Source organism: Marmota monax, unplaced genomic scaffold, assembly GCF_021218885.2.
Source record: "Marmota monax isolate L192 unplaced genomic scaffold, Marmota_monax_Labrador192_F-V1.1 WCK01_AAM20220418_F8-fsc00102, whole genome shotgun sequence".
NCBI lineage: Eukaryota > Metazoa > Chordata > Mammalia > Rodentia > Sciuridae > Marmota > Marmota monax.
Window position 1 is genome coordinate 4,090,844 of NW_026692494.1, and position 27,954 is coordinate 4,118,797.

Consider the following 27,954-nt stretch of genomic DNA (forward strand, 5'->3'; position numbering starts at 1 on the left):
TACCTCAGTTCAGCTCAGCCGCTGGCGGTGCTGGGCCGCGGCGCGCCGCTCCCGGCAGGGGGCGCGCTCTGCGCGGAACCCGGGGCTGGCGGCGCCCGCGCTCCCGAGAAGGGGCCGCGACCCTGGGCTCGCCAGGCCCGCACCCCGAGGCTGCGCCGCGCACCCCACGAGGCTTGCGATCTGGAGCCTGCGACCGCCTTCGGAGCCTCGCCCTGCGCCTGCGCAGGGGGACGGCGCTGGGCGCGGAGGGGTCTGGGGTCCCTCCCTGGCCCCCGGCCTTGGCTCTGCGGGGCCCGCGGGGAGCCGGTCGGGGACCCCGGAGCCCACGTCCCCGGGCCGCCTCGCTCCCAGGCAGTTCCCACGTGCCGGAGTCCCCTGTGCCCAGTCCATCTGTCTCTACGGGAGCCCCTCCAGGGCCACCGGAGAGGAGGACCCGGGAGAGGCAGGGAGCTAACTCTGCCGGGGTCCCCCCACTGCAGGCCAGGCCAGGGGGTGTCAAGGGACTGTCCCAGGGCACTGGTGAGGCCGCTGTCACTCCCAGGACCAGGGGCGGGCTGAGGTTTGGGGCGCACCGCTGTTCCCTGTCCCCCCACTCACCCCACCCCCTGCTGTCTGAGAAGCCGTCTGGGGAGACACTTTGCAAGTGTCGGTCACAGATGCCAGCCCGCCTGCGCCTGCGAGTGGGAGGCAGGCGTCTGGGGACATAAATGGCCGTGCGCCCCGCCAGGGTGTGCGGGATTGGTGGGGAGGGCAGCGCGGTCTGCCACCGTGTTGGAGGGTAGCGACCCCGACAGCCTGGGCGGCAGGGCATTTGCTTTGGGAGCCTGTCCTCTGGAAGATGGGTACAGGGACAGTGTCAGGGCGGGATTCGGCGCACTACCTCCAGGAGCCTAGGGAGGACCAGGGGCTGGGTGGGGGCACCCGGCAGGCGGGGAGCCCAGACTGGGTACCTGACTAGGGAGCGGGCATGTCACCTCAGCTCCTGGCCAGCTCTGCCCAGGGGCTGCTCCCACGAAGGCTGGCTCTGGGGACAGAACCCAGCCCTGGGAGTTGATCTGAACCTGGAGAAGCACAGCTGGGGTCTACCATGGGCCAGTATGAGAGGCGAGACCTCAAACGCCAAGCCAGTGGGGGGCAGCACACTGAGTCCTGGAAGGAGACGGAATTCTGAAGCCCCCTGATCCAGCTGTTCCTGAAGTCCCTGGACTTTATAGCTTGAACCACTGGATGAAACCAAGGAACCCCTCATAAAACTTTACAGGATGTGTGCAGAGGGGGTGGGGGGTCAGGAAAGATGCTCCCTGGCCCCAAGAGCTCCCTGGAATAAAACCCTTAAAACCGCATTTACTGCTTCATTCCACGCGCACCCCTAAGCCCACCCCCCTTGTGTGTGGGCCTTGCACACACAGCACAACTCCAGGCTGGAGGAGGCAGGGTCCAGCACAGACCCCCAAGCGGGGGACACACAGAACTCAGGGGACAGAGAGGGGGAGGAGGCATCTGTGGGAGTCCGGGTGGACTTCAGGGAGAAGGCCACGTGGCAGCTGGGGCTGGGGAAGGGTCCTTGGGTAATCTGCCCTTGACCTTGCAGTCACCTCCAACTCCTCCAGGAGGTCCTGCTTCAAACCAGCAGAGCCTTCCTCTTCTCTCACCTGCAGACTTGTCCTCGCGGTGCCTGCCACCATGGCCGCTCTTCCTTGCCTCTGCCTGGTCAGTAGAAGGCTAGCTGGCCCCTCTTCCCTGGCCTGCCCTTGCACCCAGAGTCCAGTGACCCAAGCACGGTCATAGTCACCCGGGGACGAGTCCATGTCCCCACTGGACTGAGAGCTCAGGTCTATCCTGCTTCTTGTGTCCCTGATGCTCCCAATAGGTACACAGTAGGTGCTCACTAAATGCCTGTTAAATAAGCTAGGGAGATGTCTGTCCCGTGTTGGTGGCTGGGGAAGCCGGGCCCAGGGAAGCAGCAGAGGGTCCGCAGCAGGAGGGTTGAGCCAGCCTCCAGCCCACAACCGAGGTCAGGGGTCCTCTTGCTCCTCCCCTGCCAGCTCCCTTGGTGGCCCCCGAGGTCCCCATCACCTCGCTGCCTCTGGTGACACCAGTGGCGATCCGCTGCAAGAGGAGGCTCCCGGCCAGGTGGGCGGGTGGAGCCTGAGGCGTGCTTTGCCCAGCTGCACCTCCCCAGGGGCTCGGCACACGTGGGAAGTCTATTTCTGCCACTGTCCCCACCGTCCCGGTGACTTCATCTGACCTGCGCCGGGGTGCTGCTGACCTCATCCTCCCACCTGCAGGAGGAGGCGTGAGCAGAATCCTGACCCGAGGCGGCCCCACGTGCGCCTGAATCTGGGCCAACGTCCTCTTTCTTGCAAAGTCTGAGTCCCTGCTGTGGCCTGGGGACAGAGACATTGTCATGGTCTCCCTTCAGCAAATATGGATCCTGAACGCAGAGAGGGCATTTACATGTCCTGAGACGCACAGCATTTGAGCCACTGAACCCACGCAGGTTTCCCCTCAGGCCCTGAGCTCCCCCTTCAATGCTTTCTCTGTAGCCACCAGAGGGCGCCAGTGCTCACCTGAGTCAGGCCCTTCCTCCTTTGCCCACAGCCCTGCACGGCTGCCCCGTCCCTCAGGGGCACAGCCCAGGTCCTCCCTGAAGCCCACAGAACCCTGAAACACTGCCCGGTCCTCTCCCCGACTCCCTCCTGGTCTCTCCCCTCTTCCCTCTGCTCCACCGGCATGGCTCCTTGCTGTGCCTCCTGCTCAGCAGGCTCATCCTCCCCAGGGCCTTTGCACAACTCTGTCCTCTGCCTGGAGCGCTGTTCCCTGGGGACCGTCGTGAGAGTCACCTTCTTGCCAGGGAGGGAGAGGAGCGCTGGGGATGATGACGCCTTCCTGTGTCTGCGCCTCTCCCCTCCTGAAGAAAGCCCTCGTCCCACGCAGAGGTTGTGGCTGTTTCCCGGTCTTGAAACCTCAGGAAACTTCCCGGACCTGCGGCAGCAGAGCCTGGCCTTTCCCACTTCCCCACGTCCACGCTGCCTGATGTTTCCTTTAAACCACTCACATTTAGAACATCCTGTTTTTAATCGCCAAGCGGAAAGGGAGACCAGCATCTCTTGCCGCAGATGGCAGTGACTGGAGGTGCCCTCAGGGGGCGGGACTGGGGGCCAGGGGGCTTTATCCTGGGTCCCGCGTAGGGACAGGCTGCTGCAGGGGAATCTGTGACCAGGTCCCAGGGCCACTTCACAGCTCGCCCACTCCCAGGTGCTATCATGTGTGGACCAGGGCAGCGGCTGCTTTGCACGTCACCAGCCGTGACGTCCTGGGACCAGGTGTCCAGACGACCCTCTGGGAAGCACCTACCCTGTGTTGCTGCACTCTTCCCTATTGACCCCTCCACGACAATCTCTTTACTTATTTCTTCATTCATTCATTTTTTGGCACTGGAGCGTGAACCCAGGGGTGCTCCATCCCAGCCCTTTCTATGTTTTGAGACAGGGTCTCGCTAAGTTGCCTGCTGGCCTCAAACTTGTGATCCTCCTGCCTCGGCCTCCCGAGTGGCCAGGGAGACAGCCTGGTGCCCGATTCCCTCCCGGAAGGCCAGGATGTTCATCTTTCTTGTTCCATGCCGTGTCTCCACGTCCTAGAACAGGCTGGCACACAGTAGGTGCTCGATAAGTATTTGTGGGATGAACAGTTGGACCCGTGCCCACATTGCCTGTGGCCCCTTGATCTTGGCAAAGGTGCCCCACTCCTGATGCCTGAAACCAGAGCAGACGTGGCCCTCCGTGGCAGAGGGGTGGAGTGAAGGCTCTTGAGAGTGGAGGCCACCCTGTCCTCACAGGGTCCTCATGAGAGCGTCGGGTTCAGAGAGCCGCCAGCAGAAGCCAAGGGTCAGGCCTTGGCCCATGGGGCAGGACTTGAGGACAGAGAAAGGGGCTCGCACCAAGGAATGCAGGAAACACCTAGGAGCCGGGGGGGCAAAGGGTCCCCCTAGAGCCTGCAGGAAGGATGCGACCCTGCCGCCACCTTGATTTGGCTGAGGGGAGCTGAGGACGGGAGAGAGGGGCCAGGACCCTGGAGAGCTCCGCCGGGCCCTGGCGCCCCTGGACTCCCGACCGAGCCTCCTGCGAGCCTCAGGTGCTGTTCTGGGCGCTGGACGCCCTGGGGAGGAGGTGGCCACAAACCCTCGTCCCCTGGAGCTGATCTTCCAGGGGACATGTTCCAGGAGCCAGTGCCCCGCGCAGCATGGTGTCTGGTGGCAAGGTGAATGACCGGTTACTGGAAGGGACCGGGAGGGGCAGGGTGTCCAAGGGAGGGAGCTCAGAGGAGGTGACAAGGAGCAGAGCTGTCCTTTGGGGTGGATGGAGAGGGAGGACCTGTCGGGGTGCCTCGTGCCACGCCTCCTCCCCGGTCCCAATGGTCCGGCTTTACAGAGCTGCTCAGTCAAGTAGACACCATGTCCCCAGGTCCTGGGGCCAGTTGGTGGCTAGCCCGCGGCCGGGACCCCAATGCTGTGATGTCCTGATGTCACTGCAGATGACAAGAACTGAGAGCTCTGCCTTGACTTTCCGGTGGCAGCGTTAGGCTGGCTCAGCCTGCGCCTGCCCTTCCTTGGGCACCTGAGTCCAGCCCCTTCCCAGTTAGCTGACTCCGCCCCCGCCCGCGGCCTGGCCAATCAGAGCACGACAGCTTTTCGTGATTGGTCAGAGATGAGCCAATGACAGTGAGAAGAGGGGATCTTCTTCGGGGCTTCTTGGTTGGGGAGCCGGCAGCCAGGGCTTTGCCACCAGGAGCAGGGAGCCCACCTGCGGGTGAAGCCCACCCGGAGGAAAGCAGAGCGGGAGGGAGGAGGAGAATTCCTAATTCCTAGGAATTAGCTGAAGTCCTGGATGCAGCTACACCTGAAGCGGTGTGGCCTGCTCTGGGTTGCACCTCTGCCCTTTCTTGTTATCGTGGCGCGGTTGTGATGATGACCATAACGTATTTGGGAAGGACATTTCCTGAATAATGCGTAGGATCGGGGAACTTCTGGGATATTTTTTGGGAAAAGGGCCAAGACCTGAGATTCCTCCGCAAGGTCGAGAGTCGGAAGCCGGAGACGGTTCTCTCAGGCCTTCCCTGCAGCACTGGGCTCAGGGGTGCTGGGCAGGTGGGAGTACAGTGGGTGGCCATGGGGCAGAGTCCAGGGATCTGGGGGACGTAATGCCTGAAAACAGACTCGCGCTGCGGTGGGCATGTGGGGAAGGGAGCCGCTGCAGGCCTGGGCCCAGCAGGGCAGTGGGCGCGCAGCCAGCGACCCAGGCCGCCCACCTGCCCGCAGTCCTTGCGGAAGTCCTTTGCCGGTGTGTGAAGAGGTCTGCGAGCCCGGCGCAGGGGCCACCTCACTGACAACAAAATGGGAATTGGCAGGTGGGGGGGGGAATTCCCAGCTACTGGGAGGCCGGGGCAGGAGGACCTCCGGATCCCAGGAGTCCAAGGCCAGCCTGGGCAACACAGCAAGGCCTCAAGTCAAAACAACAACAAAATCCCAGGAATTAACCTGGAAGTCTGCAGACAAGAAGGCGAGTGGATAGGGGAGGGGTGTTCACAGGTGGACTCGGTAGAGCATCGCAAATACCCAGGAACATCTACACAGAACAATGTCTCACTTATTTTCTTTTTGCATTGCTGGGGACAAACTCAGGGTCTTGCTTAGCAAGTGCTCTACCCCTGAGCTGCACCCCCAGACCACAGTCCTAACGTTTATTGAGTACCTACTATGTGCGGGTCACTATGAAGCACTTATGCATGACGGCATACAGAATCCCCAGAAATCCACGTAACAGAGCTCGTGGGTGCGGGTTTTCCATGTGCAGCACCTGGAGAGCGGCCCAGGCACTCGCTGACCCTTGCTCCCGGTGGAGACTCTCCTCTCTCCTGGTGCAGTTGGCACTCGGTGACTCTTTTAATACATAGAACAGGGCAGAAGTGACGGGGTGTGACTTCCAAGTTGAGGTCATCATAAGGCCTGCCTCCTCCTGGGCCTTCCTGGGTTGCCCCCGTGTCCCCCAGGCGTAGAGGATGCGTGAGCACCTCCAGGAGAAGGGCGGGGTGAGGAGCTGAGGCCTCCTGCTCTCGCCAGGCGCGTGGACCCCATGGGATCGGCTCCGCGGACCCCGGTGGAACCTTCTCACAGGGCGCTGTGGCCGATGCCCTAATTGCAAACTCGACCAAGACCCTGGGTCAGAGCCACCCAGTTCCTGATTCTCAGCTGCAGCCCCAGCCAGTGTCCTGCCTGCAACGTCCTCTGTGTCCCCAAGACAGAACCACCCGCACATCCCGCTCCCTGGTCCCTCACCCTCTGAACGTCACCCACTCTGTTCAGGTCATGCATCGGGGCCTCGGTGTTTGGCAACAGACACTAACACACTAGACAGGAGACTCAGAGAGGTTAGGGGACTTGGCCCAGGCCACGGGGCGTGCGCACGGTAGAGCTTGAGAGAACCCAGACGCCAGAACATATGGGATGGTGTAGACGGCAGCCTGCAAGACTTGTCTCACCGGACCACGGACGTGCCCTCGGAGGCCCAAATGACACTATCCATGGTTCATGGATACGTGTGTGACGCTGCGCACACCCCCAGCACATCTCCGGTTTATTTTGGTCAAAATTGACACATACTTGGCCAGTAGGTGGCCACGCCTGTCATCCCAGTGGCTCGGGAGGCTGAGGCAGGAGGATGGCGAGTTCAAAGGCAGCTTCAGCAACTTAGTGAGGCGCTAAGCAGCTCAGTGAGACCCTGACTCTAAATAAAATGCAAAATAGGGCTGGGGGTGGGACCCAGTGGTCTAGGGCCCCGAGTTCAATCATCAATGAAAACTGGGGGAAATCAACCACGTGTAATATCACACACACACACACACACACACACACACACGTCTGCAACCAGGAGAGAAAGTGGGAGCTTGTGGGGAACCCTCAGCCAAGTGGTTGGGGGCGGGGCCTCTTGGGGAAAAGGGGGGGCAGTGGCAGTGGCTCTCATCCTGGAGGCTCACTTGGAGGCTCACTTGGGCCGTGGAGGCCATTCCCAGCCCCAGAGGACTCACCGAGAGGACCCGAGGTGGGGAGGAGGCGGAGGCTGGAGGCCCCTGGTTCTGCCTGCGGAGCTGGGGCTCAGCGGTGAGATCACAGGGAGCACCGGCAGGAGGCGCAGGGAGGGGACAGGAAGGGAGGGGAGGGTCCCTGCTGGCCTCTGGCCTCTGCTGGACCTGGGTGCAGGGGGCAGCCAAGATCCAGTTCCCCTAGCTGCACTCAGGAGCCTCCATCGCCCGCCCGAGGGAGCCAGGCAACGCAGACATGTTGGGGGCAGAGCCACCCGCTTCCCGCCCCGCGGTGGGTGAGCGCGGCCCCACGTGCTGGGCAGGGCACTCTGGGGCTCTGGAGGAGGCCAGCAGCTCTGGGGACACGTGGAGAGGTGTCCGGGAAGGGGGACCGGCCAGGCCTGGGAAGGTCCGCGCTTGGCCCTGGGGTACGCACGTGGGCACTGGAGGACCCCAGAGGTGGCCGGGCCCAGCTCAGGACAGGCGCGGCTCATTGGGACACCACCGGGAGAAGCCACCTGAACCCAGGCTGTTTCCCCGAAGGGAGCGGCTGGGCGCCTCCAGCCTCCAGGGGTCCACTGTTTTATATTTAGCCGGTGCCCGTGGGTCTGCTCCAGGGGACCAAAGTGCAGCGCCACCTCCACCCAGCAGCGGGCGCCAGAGGCACAGCCCGAGGACGGGGAAGATGAGCCCCAGGGGTCCCCATGTCGCCCTGGTCTCCCTCCTTCCCTCTGCCCAGCGGCAGCCCCAGCCTCCCCTGCCCCGTCGTCGGCCCCCAACGCAGCCATGACCCGAGTGGCCAGGGGAAAACCCAGCCCTGGACGCCCAAGCTCAGTGCCGCTGGTGGCCTCGCCTCCGGCCTCTGCCCGTGCTCCTCCCTGGCCTCCAAGCCTCCCTTCTAGAAACAGCCTGAGGGAAGAGGACCTCCCGGGTCAGCTCTGAGTGGAGGCTCACCCCGGCCTCCACTGCTGAGAGGTCTCAGCGGCGGGTCTTGCTCCAGGCCACCAGGCCACGAGGCCAGCAGTGGCCCAGGTCTGGTCTGGGCTGTTCCAGAACTTGCTTCACCTCAGCTGGCGCTCTCCAGGGGTCCCGAGGAATCCACAGGGACCCGGGGGGCTGCAGGGGCCCCATCAGCACGCTCCGTCCCTGTGTGGCCCTGCGTCTGCACAGACCCTACCCACACCCCCTGCAGACATGAGCTCCTCTTCGGTGACACGCTGCGTGCCTGGGCGCTACCCCACGTCCTCGGGGAGTGACCACAAGGAAGCCCGTGGCTCAGTCCAGATGCGATTTTGTTTTACAGTTTGTTGGGAACGTTTTCTGACGGGTCGGATCCGAGGCTGCCAAGCCCCCGGCTGGGCGGCCACCAGGACTGACTGTCAGTGAGAAGTGGGTCGCGGGCTCTGCACACGCGTGGTCAGCAGGGAGGACAGAGCGTCCTCTGCCTGTTGGTGACCTGAGGCAGCCTCCTCCAAGGCAGGTGGCCACCCCGGGTCCAGGAGTGCAGCAACCTGGGGCCCAGCTGCTGGGGCTCTGCGACCGTGCATCGGACACGGTGGCTGGAGAGCCCGGGAGGCGTCTCTGCAGGCCACGGGCTGTTCTGGGTGAGGTGGCCACAGAGACACAACACCGAACTCGCTGTGCACCAGAGCCCTTCCTGGGCCTCGCCTATCCCACAGTTGCATCCTTCTCTGCAGGGGATGTCACCTCCCCAGGATGGGACTCTGTGCACTCTGTTCCCTGCCGTGTCCCCTTGGCTGGCCCAAATAGGAGCTCGGTGAGTAGCAATGGAAGAAATGGATTTGTCCCCAGACCTGTCGATTGACACCTGCCTCCACACCCCAGGCTGGGGACATAAGATGTGCCAGGCAAATTGTCCCTACCATGTCCCTAATAAGGTACCTCTGGCTGATGCCAATTCGTTGTTCTAGGCCCTGGGTCTCCAAGACCCTCGAGGTTGGGGTAAGCTCTGCTGAAGTTTGGGGACTGTGAGGTCCTCCCAGGACAGAGGCACCGGGCTGTCAGCGCCCCTCTCTTAAATGCCGCCCCGACTTTAGGGTCTCGATCCTGGCAGTTCCATCCCTGTTGCTAGGCGACCCCGATGCTCCGGACTCCCCCAGGACCCCACTGACCTTCCTTTAGTAATTAAGCTGCCCCCACCTGCCCCGCCCGCCCAGCCACACTTTTGAACAAAGCTGGCCTCTGCCTGAGGGTCCCCAACCAGAAGCCCTCCCCATTTCCCCTTCGGTCTCCTAGGAACAGACACCTACCGTGACTGTCACAAGCCCCTGTCTCCCTGTTCTAAGGACAGCAGTGACTGTCCTGAGTCTGCTTGCTGAACGTCACTGAGCAAGTGATGGACCTTTGCCATTGTCCCCAAACAGATGAGGATGCTGAGGCTCAGAGATGTAGGGTTACCTGCCTGGGGTAACACAGCACGCAGAGGCTTCTGGAACTCACATCCAGAGCCTGTGGGGACCTCCCCAGGGCGCCAGGGGGTCCTGGATCTGATGGAAGCCCCTCTCACCCCCCAGCTGGACTGGGAAGCGAGGCCACAAGGTCTCCCAGCTCTGCCTTGGGTACCTGGGAGGCAGGGAGTGGGCGGGGCCTGGGAGGGGCCGGTGGACAGGTCCAGAGACACGCCCCCCTGCGCGCAGCACCTGGGGCGTCGTCCCGGGGCGTCCGAGGCTGCAGACAGGGAAGGGGACAACGTAGGAGAGGACGGGGCTGGGCGGGGGGCACGGCCGGGAGGACACTGACGCAGAGCAGACCCCTCGGGTGGCCAGGAATGAGGGGAGCAGTGTCCACCCCAGTGGTGAGGAGGAGGGCAGAGGAGGGAGCAGGAGGAGCAAAGGCCCACAGAGGCAGGAGGGGAGGCCAGGCTGTCCTCGCGCTCTGCGGGGCCGATGCGCGGGGGAGTCTGACGTCAAGGGGCCGGCGGCCCCTGTGCTGGGGACCCCACATACAGGCACTGGGGACCCAGAGGCCCTAGTCGGGCACATGAGGGGCCACCGGGCTGTGGGGAGATAAGACTGGGCACAGCTGGACACTGACCAAGGGGACAGGGACGGAGACAGAGACCTGAGGGGCCCAGCAAGGAGGAAGGAGGTCCGTCCGGCCTTCTGGAAACTGAGGAACACCTCAGTTCAACAAGGGGAAGTCATAGAGGGGTGGGGTGATCTTACAGGGCTTCTCTGAGGAGGTGACATTTAAGCCAAGACCTAAACCAGAACAGGGAGCTGACCACAGAGGTAACCTGGGGGACATGTCTCTGGAAGGCAGACTAGTCTGTGCAAAGGCCCTGAGGCAGAATGGAGCCCGGAGTGTTGGAGGAGTAGGGAGCCCGTGTGGCTGGAGCAGAGGAGAGACGGAGAGAGCAGGAAGAGGGAGGCGGGAGGGGAAAGGGCAGGTCCTGCCCGGCCTGTGGGTCATGGGGAAGACATGGGCTTTGGTCCCAAGGGAGGCGGGAGCCATGGAAGGCTGAATTTTTCATGTAAGAAGGAAAACAAAAGTCTCAAGTAAAAGTGAACAAACATCACCGTGCCCACTAGGTTGGCCCTTACCCTATATTGCCCTCTGGACTTTATTTAATTTAAAAATTCTCCAAAGAGCTGGGCGCAGTGGCACACCCTTGTAATCCCAGCACCTCGGGAGGCTGAGGCAGGAGGATCAGGAGTTCAAGGCCAGCCTCAATAACTTTGTGAGGCGCTAAGCACCTGAGCAAGACCCTGACTCAAAACAACAAATAAAAAGGGCTGGGGATGTGGCCCTGGTAGAGCACCCCCCGGGCTCAATCCCTGGAATGAAAATAAAACTTCAACCACCAATCAATCAGTTAATAAATGAACAATGACAGGTCGATTGTAACTGTGGGCCTTCAACTCCAGGCCAGGATGGGCCCCCCGACTTTGGGAGAGCTGCGCCTCCTCCCTCCGACCTGCGCACCGACCGTTCCCTGGGGCTGGGGCCAGGGCCCCGCCACCACCCTGCATCGGGAGCCTTTCAGGCCAGGAGGCCGTGTCCTCCAAAGTCTCCAACCAAGGCCTCCGCTCCAAAGGCCCAATTGTGCATGAAATCTAATCAAGTCGTCAGGCCTGATGAGCAGCACCCCAGGTCATTTAGCTCAGTGAGGTCAATAAGGATATCAGCCATCGCGTCCCTGGCAAGCTCCCTCCCTGCAGCCTGCTCCTGGCTCCTGGGGTCTTCGCCTCTTCACTCTGAGTGGGGGGCAAAGCACCATAAATGTAAAGGGATCAGACTCGCGACCTCAAAGGCACAGACTGGCTGGGAGCGCAGGTCAGGGCAGAGCCTTCCCAGCATGCCTCAGGCCCTGGGCTGGGTCCTGGTGACACGGAGGGAGAAAAAGGCTTAGACTCCCTCAGAGTGGACGCAGGGAAACTCAACAGAAGGCAAAATCCACGTGTTTGGATTGTTTTTGAAGACATACATCTAAAGCAGAACTGTGCACCATCAGCTAATACACTGCACGGAAAAGCCAAGAGAGAGGCCATGGATGGGAATGCAAGGGAGACGCAGAGACAGGGAGACCGTGGGGGGCTTATCTGGATACTGCTGCAAACACACTGAAAATGACATTCTCATACAATTGAAAACCTAAAGACAAGCATGCATCTTTACCTTTTAGAGACAGAAATTGAAATATTTATGAATACATCATCCTCTGTCTGGAATTTCCTTCAAAATGATGTGAAAAGGAGGAGAAACAGTCAGGCACAGAAGAGGGGAGAGCAGCTGTGAGTGGACCCGTGTTCAAGGTGGTCAGGACGCCGGCTTCGCTGGGCCGTTCTATCTACCTCTGTACGCGTCTGGAGAGTCCCACGGTGAAACGTCAAAACAGGATGATGTCGGTTTGAAAATCAAAGGACAGAAAAAGACTCCCCAGGCAAGGAGACTCCTAAACAGGCAGCAAAATGACAACGGACACGTGGACCCCACCACACCCTCCTCCTGATATCCGTTTCTCTCTCTTACAAAGGATTTCCACAGGGCGCAGTGGCCACGCCTGTCATCCCAGCAGCTGGGGAGGCTGAGGCCGGAGGATCGCGAGGTCAAAGCCAGCCTCGGCACCAGCGAGGCACTGAGCAGCTCAGTGAGACCCTGTCTCTAAATAAAATACAGAATAGGGCTGGGGACGGGGCTCCGTGGTTGAGTGTCCCTGAGTTCAATTCCCGGTACCCCCCAAAATTTATTCATTTTTATTTTTTGATGATTTTGATACGGGGGTTGAACCCAGGGGTGCTCTTCCACTGAGCTACACTCAAGCCCTTTAATTTTCTATTTTGGAACAGTCTTGCTAACTTGCTGAGTCTGGCCTTGAACTCACCATCTTCCTGCCTCAGCCTCCGGAGGGACAAGCTAAGAACACATGTTACAAGGGATTACAGGTGGGTGCCACCGCTCCCCGCTAAATTTCTAAAAAAATATTTATTATTTAAATGTAGTTGGACACAATATCTTCACTGGGTGAGGATGGAACCCAGGACTTCGCACGTGCAAGGCGAGTGCTCTGCCCCTGAGCCACAACCCAGCCCCCACCCCCCAGCCCGCTTAATTTTTTAAAAAAGGAAAAGTTAAAGAACTGGCTAAGAAGACTCTCCTCCAGTGGTCACTGCAGGCCTCGCACAGGCCGCTGCCCTCACTACTGTCCAGCTGCTCCAGGGTCCAAAGCCAGTGGGCCCTGTCAGGGGCGCTGTCTGTCTGCACCCGGTGCCTGGTCTTGCAAAGTTGCCCACCTTGTCACCCAAATACCCCCAGCTGTCATTGCTTCGCTGCAAGTCTTGGTCACCACAGTGAACCCAGGACCCCATCTCGAGCCTGGCATACAGCAGGCGCTCAGTACACGCTTTCTAGATGAAAGGACGTAGAGACAACGGCTGGAGAACGCCTCCCTTCTTGGAGCCTGGGTTTGCTCTCCTGAGACACTGGGTGAAACTGTCACGCTCGGCTGGGGACAGGGGAGGAAGGAACTGGGGGGGGCAGGGCCCTGCCACAGGGGCCCCTCTGACATGCGCCCAGCTCCGCTGAGGCCCGCCCAGTTTCAGGATGAATGGGTCCTCCCTCAGGTCCGGCTCGGCCCGCTGGGCGCTGGGACCCCATTCCTGGCCCAGGGTCCCCCAGGGAGGAGCAGATGTGGGGGTTTGTGGGCGGCCGCATCGCCCCTCTCTGTCCCCGTCCCGCTTCCCCCTACTCCTCCCAGGCTGGAGTCCAACCCCGCGCACACAGGGCAGTTGGGGGACAGGCGTCCTGTGGGGTGACATGGCTTCAAACCAGGCGGAGGAGTTAACACCAAGGTCCTGGGCCCAGCCGCATCACCCCGCGGGGCTGGGGACGCCCGCACTCCCTGGATCTCCGGCGCTGGAGGGCCAGCGGTGCCCACTGCGACGAGGTGCCCACTGCGAGTCCCAGCCCAGGCCGCGCAGCTGGCCTCCCTCGTCTTTGAGGAGCCTTTTACTTAGGCGGCTGCGGGGCTGATGGATGGCCGCCCCGGGGACACGCCGAGCCGGCAGCTGGGCCCTGGCCAGCCGCGCGGGAGGGAGGAAGGAGGCCCGGGGCTGGGCCTGCTGCCCACCTGGCCGCCGCCTCCTGCCCAGGACCCGGCACCGTGGGGCCTCATCCCAAGCCCCGGTGCCTGTCGGCCATGCACCTGGTCCCCCCAGACCCCTGGCAGAGGAGCCCGGGGCAGGTCCCCACCTGCGGAGGCCTCGGGGCCGTCTGTGAATCGAGGCGCAACAGTGAGGTTCCCGTTGGGCAGCTTCTCAGTTGACATGGGACCGTCCACACCAGGGTGGCCCGCGAGAGCACAGTGAAGCCGAGGAGTCCCCGTTGGGTGGGCATGGTGACCCGCCGGCCATCATGAGCCTGTGTCCCATCGTCCCTCGAGCTTCTGGGCCACTAGGGTCCATAAGCCTCCTGCCACAGAAAAGCCCCCAGCAGGATGGCAAAATGGGAACTTGGTGGCGTGATGGCGGCTCTTCACCACACTGTCCCTTCGGGGACTCCTGCTGACCAGGTGGGCTGTGCTGCAGCTCGCTGAATTCAAACCCAGCACCGAAAACAACAAACAACACAAGGTTGGCCTACGCTGAGGTGACAAGGTGGGCACACAGGGTCTGAGTTCAGTGAAAAGCCACCCACAGCCTGGAGGGGTCGGCTGTGACTCTTCCCATGTCACACGTCGGGTAAACAAGGCCCTGAGTTGAGGAGAAAACGGGTTCTTCAGGGTCCACGGTTTCTGCCACAGTCTGCTCTGTGGGGCCCCAGGACCTTTGCTCCTGCCGTTCCCTCAATAAATGTGGGATGGAGGAAAGTACGGGCACGCAGGTGCAGCTTGGGCGCGGCTAGAACCTCCTGAGCTCCTGGCCCGGCCCCCTGGCCTCCACAAGCTGGTCCAGCTGTCACCCTCCTGCGGAAGAAGCCAGGAACTGCTGCTCCAGGCTCTGAAATCAACCCGTGAAATCAAGCCCAGCAACCTGCGCCTGCGGACCCTTGGCCTCGACCTTGGGCTGGATCCCTGGCCGCCTGCTGCCTTGGTCACCCTTGTTTGCGGCTGAAGGGGCTGACAGGCTTTGGAGCTGTCTGGGATTTGCCCAAAGCCCCAGGAACGGGTAATAACTGTCATTAGGATAATGATCTTAATTATTATCTAATGCAGTACATTTAGGGCACCCGCACGTGAGCGTCACACTGCTCAAGGCCCCTCCCAGAGTTCCAGAACCTTCTGTGGACACCGCACCCCTCCGTCGGGGCTGCGCGCTGTCTGCTTCTCTTCATGGCAAGACTCTGAGAGCTGTCCGCCTGGGTGGCCCTCCCCGCCCCCCTGCTGCCCCTCTGGTCTGCTCAGGGGGCTCCCCCCCACCAGCAGGAAGCTGCCTCCTCAAGGTCACCTGAGCCCAACCCCGAGCAGGGCCAGCGCCTGACCTGGGAACACCCTCCTTCTGGGCTTCTCTCCGCCTTCTGGAGGCCCCGCAGGAGGGGTTCTGCCTCCTCCCGCGGCCACACCCTGGGGGCTCGAGGCAGAGGAGGGACACGGGAGGCCCCTTCAGGCCCGCCGGGATTAGCCAGGCTCCCCCAGCCACAACCCCACCCTCCCCTCACCCCCATCTGCAGATGGACCAAGCTACAGGGAGGGTGGGAAGCCAACCAGCACCCTTCCATCCTGCCACCCACCCAAACCCTCCATCCACCCACCCACTGTCCATCCGTCCACCCGTCCACCCATCTACCTCCCTGCCTGCCCCATCTGTCCATCACCCACCACACACCCATCCTCCCTCCCTCCCTCATGCATTCATTCAGCTAGGATCAGGATAAACCCTGGTCCAGTCTTTATCCCCCCCACACACACACACTTGCTGTGTGCCCTTGAGCCAGGCTCTGCCCCTCTCTGGGCCTCAGTGCTACAGGGCTGATTACAGTGCAGAGCCAGAGCTTGGCTGTGGATGTGTTCCCCTGGGCAGGAAAGGGCCATGGTGGTTAACTATTCAGCCCAGAGCTGAATCTCACACTCTCCTGCTGTGTGACCTTGGGCAACTAAAGGAACCTCTCTGTGCCTCCTTGGGGCTGTTGGGGGATTTGATGGTCACATGTGTGCTGTGGAGCTGTAACTGCGGATGGTGACCCCAAGCAGCAGGGCAGGACTGTGGGGCCCTGGAGGGCTTCAGCCTGCTCCCTGGGAAGGGTGCCACTGGCCACAGCGCCTCAGGGTCTGCCAGCGCAGGAGGAGCCAGAGCCCTTCTCCCCCCGGGACATGCCCTCTCTGTTGGGGCCTGCCAGGCAGGGCGGAGTGCAGAATCCGAAGCCCCTGATGCCCAGCCTCACGGTAGGTGGGGGTTCTGGGGTGCTCTGCTCTCCAGGGGATGATTTGGGCAGGGACAGGGTTGAGAGGTGCCGGTCCTCCAGGGCTCTGCTGTCACCCAGCCCAGACAGAGGAGAAGGGTGGTGAGGGGCTGAGGGAGCCACGGGGAGCCAGCAGCCCTCAGGCAGGGCCGCCCCTCCCCCACCGGGCCTGGCAGGTGCCCGTAGGGTCCCCTTCTCATCTGCCAGTTGGCCAGGCTGTCAGGAGGGGAAGGAAAGGTGTGGGTGACTCGGGGGACACAGGGGCTGCCTGTGGGGTGGTTTCCCAGGGCGCTCTTCATTAACCCCTGTCCACCCTGGGGCAGGCCCTCTGCCTGGGGCCCGCCGGCCTGAGCCGCCCTTCCCCGCTGTCCCCGCAGCATCTCCCCTGCGCCTCCAGCCTCCCCCCTCCATGGAACAGCGCGCCTCTGTGTCCGGGCTCGTCGCTCGTCGCGTGCCAGCGTTGCCCAGAGACGAGGGGGCAGCAGGCAGCCCCCGCCCTGCGTGCCGACCCCTACCCGCCCAGCGGCAGAGACCCCAGATCCAGGACAATGCACCGGCCAGGGGAGGAGGGGGACAGGCAGGGCTCGGGGTCTGGGGGGCCTGGGAAAGAGGCTTGGGTTTGTGTCCAGGAAGGGGGCTCCGGAGGAGGGGCAGCTGGGCCTGGAGGGCTGGGGGCTCAGAGAAGCGCGGCTCGAGCGCGGAGGGCGGGGCTGGGGAAGGACGTCGCTGGGGAGGCTGCTCCGCCCTCCCCGCGGGCTCCAGCGAGGGGGCGGCCCTCGGGAACAGGTGTGGGCTCCTGCAGCCCAGGAGGGACGCGATCCCTTTCGGAAGTGCAGTGGCCCGGGCGCCGCGCTCTAAATACGGACACAGCTGACCGCGTGGGGGGGTCCGCAGAGGGACCCGGAGGACCCGGGGAGAGCGGGGAGGGCGCGGGACGGGGCGCCCTGAGCCCGGGGGATGCGGTCAGGTTTCTGGATGGACATGGAACCCGGTGACATGATATGGTCCTGACCCTGGCCTCCTGGGGCCCCAGGGGAGGACAGAAGGAAGGCGACCCCAGCCTTCCGAAGCCCTGCCCTCTCAGAGTCCCCGCTTCTCAGGCCCCTCTTCTTTTGGACCCTCCTCTGGGAAGCTCCACCCCTCTGGGAAGCCCTACCCCTGGAAGCCCCGCCCCTAGAAGCCCCTCCCCTCCTGGAAGCCCCTCCCCTCTGGGAAGCTCCTCCCCTCTGGGAAGCCCTACCTCTGGGAAGCCCCGCCCCTAGAAGCCCCTCCCCTCTGGGAACAGGGAGCCGGTGGGTCCCAGAAAACCTCCCACAGGAAGTGCCACCTGAGCTGAGAGGTGAGGCTCCAGGGAAGGGCCAGGAGGGCTTCTCCACCATGCAACCCTGAGTGGGCGCAAACCTGGGCTGGGAGCTGAGGATAAGGAGTGACCACAAAAGGGCCAGCCCCACCTTCAGGGGCTCACAGCCCAGTGGTGGGAGGAGTGGTCAGGAAGCTTCCTCTGGGAAGCACCCCCCTCTGGGAAGCCCCTCCCTCTGAGAAGCCCCGCCCTCTGAGAAACCCCTTTCTCTGAGAAGCCCCGCCCTCTTGGAAGCCCCGCCCTCTTGGAAGCCCCGCCCCTAGAGGACCCTCCTCTGGGAAGCCTCTTCCTCTAGGAAGACCCTCCCTTCCCTCTGCTAAGCCCCTCCCCATCAGCTAGGCCCCGCCCCTAGGAAGCCCCTTCCCGTGAAGCCCCGCCCTCTAGGAAGCCCCTAGCTCTCAGTCTCTCCTCTGCAGACCCTTCCTCTTGCCGAGCACCTTCCCTCTCAGCTTCTGCTGGTGACAAGAACAGCCAGCGATCTCTGGGCTCCCTGCACAGGTCCCTCTGATGCTTCCCCAGCGACATCAGCGGAGACCCCCTGCCTGTGCACCAGGCCTGGGCTGGGCTCGTCAGGACCCTGTCAGAAGGACGGTCCCCATCCATCCCGGTTTCAAGTCCCAGGAGAGACTCTGGGCGCCTGGTCCCATGGAGGACCAGTTTCCCCAGCTCTGAGTGGGGATGGAGAGGAGGTTGGGCGTCACTCCCCCACCTGCTTCTCCACCAGGCGACACTGAGTGGGCGCAAACCTGGGCTGGGAGCCGAGGATCAGGAGTGACCACGACAGGCCAGCCCCACCTTCAGGGCTCACAGCCCAGGGGAGGGGGCAGTGGTCAGGGGTCCCAGATGGGAAGTACGCGGGCAGCCATGGGGAACAGGGAGCCGGTGGGTCCCAGGAAACCTCCCGCAGGAAGTGCCACCTGAGCTGAGAGGTGAGGCTCCAGGCAGAGGGCAGGGTGTGCAAGGCTGTCCCTGCTGTGTGATGAACCCGGGACTCCGCCTGGCGGCCTTTGTAAGGGGTCGGTTCAGCGGGTCCCTGGCACACCTAGGAGACAGCACGATGAAGGAACGGGCTTCTGGCCCTGGTCACCAACAGGAAGGGCGTGGCTCCCGCCTGCTGGGGCAGGGGTAGGGCCTGGGACAGCTCATGACCTCATTTTCTGGCCAAGGCCCCTCTCCCCGGGCCCCTCCTCCCTGGCCACCAGTCTCCTGCCAGCTGTCCCTCCATGTGTGCGGCTGCCTGTTGTTCCGGGACACCTGATGCCTCACTTCCCAGGGAATTCTGAGCTGCAGGTCCACAGGGTTCAGCTGCTGCACTGGCTTAACCCTGGAGCCTGGGCGCCGGGTCCTCAGAGGCCCGACCACGGCCCTCTTGACCCTGCGGAGAGCCCTGGCACTGCTCCCAACCTCAGCTGGAGAGACCCTGCTTCAGCTCCTAGCTCTCTGCTGCTGTGTGACCTTAAGTACACTAGTGAACCTCTCTGGTCACCTTCTCCGCACTTATGACAGGCCAGCACCTGTGCTAAGAGGCTTTCTATGCACACATATTCTCCTCAGTAAGTCACCAAGCATCACTGAGGCCATGGCACAGATGTCTCCCGAGGCTCCTACGGCCACCGGACTTACAGGGTGGGAGACTCCGGTCACAGCAACCTCGAGGGTCATCCCGTGCTCCCTGTGAGCCTGCTGGGCTCTCCGCGCTCTGCGTGACTGACTCGTGGAATTCTCTCCACACTCAAACGTCCACTTAGGTTTCTTTCTAGAGATACGGAAACTGAGGCCCAGAGAGGACAGGCCATTGTCCCAAAGTCACACAGCCACTCAGTGTGTAGCGGGGACCCTGGGTGGACAGCACACTTCTCTGGCGCCCGTCCACAGCACGGTGCTGGCTGGCGCGACGCTGCTGCGCCCGTTGAGGAAACTTAGAAAACGTCACCAGAACTTGGACATGAGACGGGGGTGTCCCGCCGCCATTGCTGCTCCGCTGGGGCGGGCCTACGCGGCCGGCCGGGGGCCTTCACCTCACTACTCGCCCAGCCTGGCTGCCCCTGGCCCGGAGGACGGTGAAGAGCTAAGCTGAAGTCAGAACCAGCGAGGGGCAAAGTCCAGTTCCCAGCATGCTGGCCACACTGGCCAGTGGCCACCGCGTCACAGGACACAGAGCTCTGGGCAGCACAGCCCTCGGGTCCCTGCCCTCTGGCCTGTGTGGCACTCCGTGACGGCCCTGCCGCGCTCCCCTCTGGGCACAGCTTGGTGGCATCCTGGTGGCATCCTCACATCCTTTAAAACATCCCGCAAAGCCGGGCGCGGTGGCCACGCTTGGTCCCAGCCACTTGGGAGGCTGAGGTAGGAGGATGGCCTCAGCCACTCAGTGAGTGCGGGTGCCACTCAGGTCTCAATCCCAGGAGCGACCCCAGGGCCCTGTTCCTCCGAGGCCCCGGGACCCCCTGCCCACCGACCCGGCGCCTGAAGGGGGCCGCCCACTGTGTGCCCTGGACGTCTGGGGGGCCCGGTTCCAGGTCTTCACAACTGGGCGCCGACGTCCTTGTGTGTCAACGGGGAAACCGAGGCCAGCTCCCGCCTCCCGCTGCCCAGCCCAGGGTGCGGGGCGCCCACCTGGCCGCCTCGCCGGCCGCCCGCCCTGCCGCCCCGGGAGCAGCCCCGGCACCTGTCTTCCTCCTGCCGCAGCCAGGAACCAGGTCAGGAGCCGAGGGGACATCAAAGGAATCTATAAATACACTGCGGGAGGGAAACAGCGCTGTCCCCGCGGCCTCCCTCCCGCCAGCTCGGCCGGGCCCAGCCCCCGGGACCCCACAGAAAGCGGCGAAGGCCCCGGTCCCCCCAGGACGCCCCTGCCCTCCGCAGCGGGCACTGGGGAAGGGGAGCCGCAGCCTGTCCCCAGGTGAGCAGGGCTTCTGCTGGCACCAGCCGGGAGGCCCGGTCACGGCGTGGCTCACTGTGGCCAGGAGAGGTGACGGTGACGTGCAGACAGGAGCCGGTGACGGTGATGTGCAGACAGGAGCCGGGCTGGGGGCGGTGGGGAAGGGGCTGGCTCTGCCCCGTCCTCTCTGTGGCAGTGTCCTTGGGCGGAGGCCGGTCCCCGGGTCCCACGGGGCAGGAGAGGGACACGACCAGCCCCCTGGGAGCAGACAGGGCCCCAGGGCCCCCAGAGGGCCACCAGGGCTGCATCCTGGAGCCGCGGGTCCCTCTGGCTGGGCCTGGTCTGCTGTGGAGCCCTGGAGGCCACCAGCGCCATTCTGTCTGCTCTGCTCAGGGCCACCGTCCCGCAAGGCCCCGGTGGCCTGGGGGAGTTTCAGGTCCCTGTCCCAGGTGACTGCGGAAGGTGGCCCAGGGGAGAAGCATCCAGAAGCAAGTCCACGTCTCAGATCTGCCACTCTCTGGAGGGCCCAGCAGCCACGCCTGTCCTCCCAGTGCTCAGAGGCCGAGGCGGGGGCCAGGGCCAGGGGAGCCCCAGCAACTCAGCGACCCTGCGTCCAACCCAAACTAGCAAGGGGGCAGGGCGGCCAGCGGCCCTGGGCTCCATCCTCAGTGTGCGCCTCTCTGCACTCCTCCCCTGACCGGCGCCCTGCCCTGGTTCAGCCCCGCGCACATCAGTGCACTCACCCTGCTCCCCAGGGGCCACCCTGCCCTGGGTGGACCTTCTCCAAGGCGGCCTGAGGGAAACCCTAGATCACCCTGTTGGCCCACTGTAAGCCAGAGAAGCTTTAGTCTCCCACGGCTCCCCAGCACCCTTGAAATCAAGTCCAGACTCTGCCCCCGGCCAGTCCCCCCTGCTCCCCTCCTCCCGTGCTTCAGGCACCTGGGCCCCCAGCTCCTCCCACACTCGACTCAACCTGCCCCAGGGCCTTTGTACAAGCCCTCTCCTATTTCTTCTCCCAAAATGGCTCCTGCGCTCCTTCAGGACCCGACTCAAACATCACCTCCTCAGAGAAGCCCTCCCTGATGGCCCAGACAATCTCTGCCCTCTTCTCCCTGGCCCTGCAGTGGCCTGAGGGTATTCGGGCCACTTGTCTGTGGAGCCTCCCCCTTGTCTGTGGAGGCTCAGTGACAGCAGAGGCCTTGCCTGCACCTTGCCTCCATGGGCCTCAGTGTCCCCATCTGCAAAGCCAGGTGGGCCTGTGACAGGGTCCCCAGAAGACGGCCTTATTTGTCATCACATTACTGTGTCCCTCCGCTTGCCTGTTCTGGAGACTCTTGTGATGCATATGCTAATGGATGCAGATTTTATGCAAATGACACGTGTGTTTATTTCTCCCTAGAAATTCCCCACTGGCCTGGGGGGTCCGAGCTGGGAGGGGGTAGCTGTCAGCCCACGTGCCCTGGGGACCTCCAAGGATTGTGGAGCACCTGGCCCCCCCTGCTGCAGATTCAGACCCTGGAGACCCAGGGGAGCCAGGCCGGGGTCAGAGGGCCAGGGTTCTGCCACAGCAGCCTGGACCTCACCCAATCCCGAGTCTCTCCTGAGCGCCCGCTGTGTACCTGGGCTGCGGGTGTGGCTGGGCTGGAGCTGAGGCCCTGAGGGCGAAGTGAACAGGTCAGCCTGCAGGACAGGCGGGCAGACGCCAGGAGGGACAGACTGGAGTGGAAGGAGGGGGCCTGGGAGCCGCAGGACGGATTTCAAAGGCCTGTCCCCTGGCTGCTTCCCGTCTTCCTTGCTCCACCTGCCCCAGGGCCTTTGCAAGGCCTTGCTCCCTGCCTGGGGCTCTCTTTCCCTGGATTCCTGCACACGTCCTCCCTCCCCTCCGCCCTGATGGCCAGACCCCGGCCACCCCCCAGCCAGTCTCCTGGGTGCCTGCGCTGGGTCCGGCTCCGACCCAGAACACACCTCCGTCCCCTGGGCCGCCTGCCTCCCTGGGCAGCAGCCCCTGCGGCCAGCCCCTCTGTCTCCTGTGCACTGCGGCGTCGATGACCAGAGCTCGATGGGCCCCGGCAGCGCGCAGCCCACACTTGTGCACGACTCAGCCTCAGCCTGACCGTGCTGGGCCTGGCGGGGTGTGCCCAGGCTTCCTGGTCGGGCCGCGGCCGTGGTGCTCAGCCAGGCTGCTGGGCCCAGTCGGTCACCCGCGGGACCCGGGCCCCTCCGCCCAGGCTGAGCTCATCCAGGTGCCGCGTGAGGGGTGCGAGGGTGTGAGGGTGACGCCAGTGTCACCTGTGCGGCTGGCCCTGGTGGCACTGCCAGGAGGCGAGAGTGAGGTCGTTCAAGGCGCTCCTCCGCCCGCGCCTCTCCACAGGCTCCCGACTCCCTCCGCCCTCGTCCTTGACCGAGGTCAGGGACGGCACAGCACTCCCCAGGGCCACCATCTTGAGTGCCTGGGTCAGGCACGGTCACGGCACCACCTTCTCCAGGGATTTCCCCTCCCAGCCCGGCTCCCCCATGCCTCCCATCTCTGTGGCTCTGGCCCCGGGGCCTCCTGGGCTGACCCTGCCCGTGTCCTGCTGTCTGGCCCGTGTCACTGAGCACCGTGTCCTCAGGTGTCCTTGTTCCCTTGTGTAGATGGACCAGCCTGAGTGTCCACGGCGCTCACCCCTCAGTGGACACTCAGGCTGCTGCTGCCCTCAGGCTATGCCACGGACCCCAGTGGCCAGCAGCTGTCCAGCGGCAGTGTGTCTGTCCGGTGGCCGTCTGTGTTCTCACCTGAACCGCCTCCGGGCGCTGGAGCTCCTCACAGCTTCCCAGGGAGGGAGACGCGGGAACCAGGGGAAAGGCAGAGCCTCGGAACCCGCGGGCAGCGGGAGCAGGAGACCACCTTCATTAAGCACCTACTGTGCGCCTCGCAGCTTTAGAAACAGCCTCATGTCACCCGTTGGCTCATGGCCAGCGGCAAAGCCGGGGTCTGGGTCCCGTCCAGCTGCGGAGAGCATCTCCCGCCTCTGATCAGGGGCAGCCCACCACTGTGTGTCTGGCTCAAAACTGAACGAAGGCGGGCTGGGGGGGGCAGTGGTAGGGCACCCACCTGGCACGCCCGAGGACTACGTCCTCACCCTGCCCTCAGCAGGGGGACAAGGTGATGTCAGGAGACAGAACCAGCTACAGGAGCGCTTCTGCACTTGGGATGTTCAGGAAAGGCATGAAGATGGGGAACGACTTCCTGGGCAAAGGAACAGCAGTGCAAAGGCCCTGAGGCAGGACTGGATGTGTCCTCCAGGCCGCGGTGGCAGCCAGCCAGAGGGTCTCAACAGGGAGAAGCCAACAGCCTCCGACCCAATGCCTGCCTCCAGCCCTCCCTGCGCCTCCGTTTTCTATCCACTTCCAGAGGAGCCAGGGGTCCCTGCATCCCCCCCCCACTTCCCAGAGGGGGCCAGGAGCCACTTGCCTCATTTGCATATGCAGATGGCACCTGGGCCTTCCTGGGGGATTTCCCTCCTTGGAACTGTGGTGATCCCACTCAGGGAGCCAATGGAGGTCCTGCGTGTTTCTCTAATTCAATGTCCCCAGCTTACATATGGAACTGTCACCTCCAACCAGGGGTCACAGAGCCCATGCCCGCCTCCTGGTCTGTGGGCCAGAGGGGCATCTGGGGTGGGCGGGCAGCCCCGGCCACCCCTACATTCCCCTCCAGCACAGGGTGCCCTGCGACAGGGGGAGCAGAGACCACCTTCATTCAGCACCTACTGTGTGCTGTGCAGCTGAGAAATGGCCTCACGTCACCCATCTGCTCACGGCCAGCGGCAAAGCCAGTTCTGGGTCCTGGGGCCGGAGTCCTGAGTTCCCCTCCCTGCCCTGGCTCCAGAGGTGTCCAGTGCACGCAGAAGGTGCTGACTGTGTGCTTTCGAGGTGATGATTTCCCTGGACACGCCTGTCCCCCGCTCTGCGGAGGAAGAGAGCGGTGACCCTGGACTCCTCCTGCCTCCTGGTCTCTTCCCCTCCATAAATGAGGCCAGACTCCGGGGCTCAGACCCTCGCCATCCACTGCTCGTCCACTCACACACGTCTGTTGAGCGCCGACTACATGCCAGCCCTGTTCCAGGCCCCGGGACACAGCAGAGGCCAAGGCAGACCCAGGCCCTGAAAGCAGCCAGTGGGTAAGGAGGGTCCCGTTGGCCGAGATGTTCGGCAAAGGAATCCAACAGCCAGCTCACCGGAGGCTGCGGGGACATGTGCATGGAGCCGGGAGCCCTCAGGGATGGGGAGCCCGACTGGCCTGATGTTGGAGGAACCGGCGGAGGGAGCAGGCCCGTGGCGGAGGAGGTGGGGGACTCAGTGATGCTGCCCCGTGGCCTACCCGTGGCGGCCTGTCCTGCCCCAGCACCATGCCCCTGAGATTCCCAGGTACCGATCATCCGTGGGGCGTCCACTGTGTGTCACGTGCTGTTCCAGACACCCGAGGGTCACCCAGCAGGAGACAGGGACTGTAGCGGCTGTACCTGGGAGGTGGGGTGGGCGTCCCCCAGTGGAGGTGACAGCTGAGCTGAGACTGGAGGGCAGGAGCTCCCTGGAGACCTGCAGGAGGCGTGGGGGGGCGGCCAGTGCCAAGGCCCTGGTGCAGCGCAGGCTGCCTGGTGCTTCTGGTGTCCCCGATGCTTCAGAATGCAGCTGCGGCCTCCTCCTCCAGGAGGGCCCCCGTCCTCCACAGCTCCAGGATGGAGACGAGGCAACAGAGAGGGAGGGTCCAAGTCAGGCTCAGGGGCACCCAGGCAGGGGACCAGGAGGTTGTTGGTGGCGGGTCTCTGTCTCATGCCACATCCCAGGTCTTAAGAGTCCCCCAAGTGAGGAGACCCCTCAGACCCAGACACAGCACATTATGCTCTAACCCTGGGGTCCAAGAGTGACTGCACCATTCCCTGCATACAGTAGGAACCTAATGTATGCTAGCTCATCATTCTCATCACTAATTTGCACACAATATAGGGTATTTTTCTGGGCAGCAGGCTCGGGAATGCTGTGCCGTCTCTGAGAGGGCTCTACCCTCTCTGGGCACCAGTTCCCCCAAATCCTCTCCAAAGATCCAGGAGGGAAATGGAGCTTAGGAAAGGTCCCGCGAGGGGGCGGGGGCAGAGGTCGGACCCAGCGAAGGGACTGGAGCAGACCACCGACTCCCCCAGCCCGGGCTCCGGGCGGCTAGCTCGCTGAGGGACCAGCTGGGCGGATTTATCTGGCGCATCTGCCGCCCGAGCAGCTGCCGCTCTGGGGGGGCGGGAGGGGGACTCGGGCCGAGGGAAACCTGTCCGAGGAGAATCGCGTCTGCGCCGCCCAGCTGCCAGCTCCGGCGGGGACACCCGAGTCCCCGCGACCCCGGCCCCTCCCCCATCGCCTCCCCCCACGTGCCTCGGGGGGAGGGGGCGTCGGGGAGGCCCTGACGTCACACGCGGTCTCCGCCAATCCGAGCTGCCCTTTCCGAGCCCCCGGGGGATTCCCTGGCCGGAGCCGGACCCGGGGGCGACCGAGCCCCGCGAGCCGCGGAGACCCCGGCCTGGGCTCCAGAGTGCACGCGCCCGGCGGGAGAAACCGAGGCTGGGGCCTGGGAGGAGGGGGACCCAGGTGACCCCTCCAAGAGGCTGTCCACCAGTGTGGCTGCAGCGGGGCCCAGAGAGGGCCAGGGACCTGCGGGAGGCACACAGCAGGGCGGCGAGCGCGGGCACGGGGCGGGGCAGAGTTCCCGCGGGCGCGGGCGCCAGGAGCCGGCCGGCCGCAGCCCTCCCCGGGCCCCGCGGACCATCAGCCCCCTCCGGGTGTCCCCGGGCCCCCTCGGACCCGGAGCCGCTGCCGGGCCGCGCTGGGAAGAAGGTGTCAGGAGCCGCGGGCGCCCGCAAAACCCGCACTGGAATCGCTTCGGCCGGAGCGGGACGGGAGCGCAGCGCTGCGCAGGCCGCCCGCCCAGACCGGGGAAACTGAGGCCCAGGGGGCGGGGCCTTCCCAGAGTCCCACTAGGGGGACGCTGCTGGCTCCGGTGACCTCGGGCTAGGCCTGCCCCTCACCGGGCCTCCCTGGCTCACCCTGAGGGCGAGCAGTGAACTTCCGTCACCCTCCTCCAGGTCAGGTCGCAGACAGCCAGGAGCCCCGGGCGGGGGGAGCCAGCAGCCCGGCCTGACCTTGCCCTGGTCCAGGGCATGAAAGACCCATTCATGGCCGCCAAGCCTGGGTGGCAGCTGAGCTGGCCGCGGGGGTGGGGCCTCCCTCAGGGCCTTTGTCCCAGCAGGTCTCTGCCTACCCCCACGGCGCCCTCTGTGCTTTGCCACCTCTATCTGTGACCCTTCCAAAGCTCCAGTGTCGAGCCCCCCACAGGCTTCCTGGGCCCCAGGCGCCCACAGTGCCGGTGCTCTGGACCGGACCTGAGTCTGCACCTTGAGCTCCCAGCCCTGGGCTTTTCTGTCTCCTGATTGCACTGTCAGCTGAAGACAGTCTTGTCAAGTGCCCAGGTCAGGTCCTGGCACACACTTGGCACTCAATAAATGTTCGTTGAATGAATGGGGTGCAGAACAGCCCCTCGGGCCCAGGGCTGCAGGTGCAGGAGGGTGTGCCTGGGCCTGCCCCGCACAGGGATGTGAGTTCAGCCGGAAAACGGAGGTGCTGGGTCGCAGCCCCCCTGGCCTGACAGGCCTCGGTCTGCAGGGGCAGGACGGGAGCGGGCTGCCCGCACACAGGTGCTGTGGCTAATTTGTTTGGGAGGCTGGGGCAGCCGGAAAGCAGCCGGGAAGGCCCTGCTGCCTGCAGGTTGTGGTCGCCCCAGTGGCCAGGAACACACTGAGCCGCAAGACCAGGGCTGTCTCCATGGACGCCGGGAGCCTGCAGTCTGCCCAGGGCCAGAGTGACCCGGACCAGGGCTCAGTCCTGATACCCGTGTCCTCCGTGTGGCCACTGGGAACTCAGCACACATGGTCTAAGGCTCTGGACACATGGGGAGCCATGGTGGCCCTAGCACACAGCGGCCGTGCAAGAAATGTCACTAAGTACACAAGAGTCAAGTGTCTGGGGACACCAGCTGCACACCAGAGATGCTGCAGCACCAGCCCAGGGGGGATGCTCCCAACCGGCCACATGGGGAGGAGCTTTGATCTATGGGGGAAACTGAGCACTCGGTGACATCCCTACTCTCCTGATGACAGAGGGCCAGGGAGGTCAATGAAACCTCAATGCAGTCTTGGGATCTCAAGGGCAGTGGACAAGAGAGCTCCCTGGGAGCAGAAGGGGACCTGACCCCCTAGAGAGCCCTCTCTAGCCAGACCCCTTGGGCACTGGGATAGAGGAAGAGCTTCAAGGAACCAGATGGGTGAACCTTGGAGACCTCTGCAGCCAACCTGCTGAAGTTCAAGTCCTCATTCTATTGGTGACCTTGGACCAGACACCTCCCCGTGCCTCAGTTTCCTCACGTGTCCAGTGAGTGCTGTTAACGGGAAAGCTTGTGGATGGAATAAGTGACCTCACTCATGCTGGGGACCATCCAGACCACGAGGTGACTGCATCCACCCAGCGTCCATGCAGCGGCTCTGATTGGGGATGCAAGTTGGAACAGAGGAAGCCGGGGCAGAAAACCAGAGCCCACCACCTGGACAACAGCAGGGCGACCCCTCGGGCCGCCCCCTCCCGCAGCGCCCCCCACGCGGCTCCGCCCTCCGCTCCGCGCCGCCGCGGCTCCGCGCCGGGTTTTGCGCGGCTCCGGCCGGGCTTCGGGGCGGTGGGGGGCGCCGGGGAGGGGGCGGAGGTG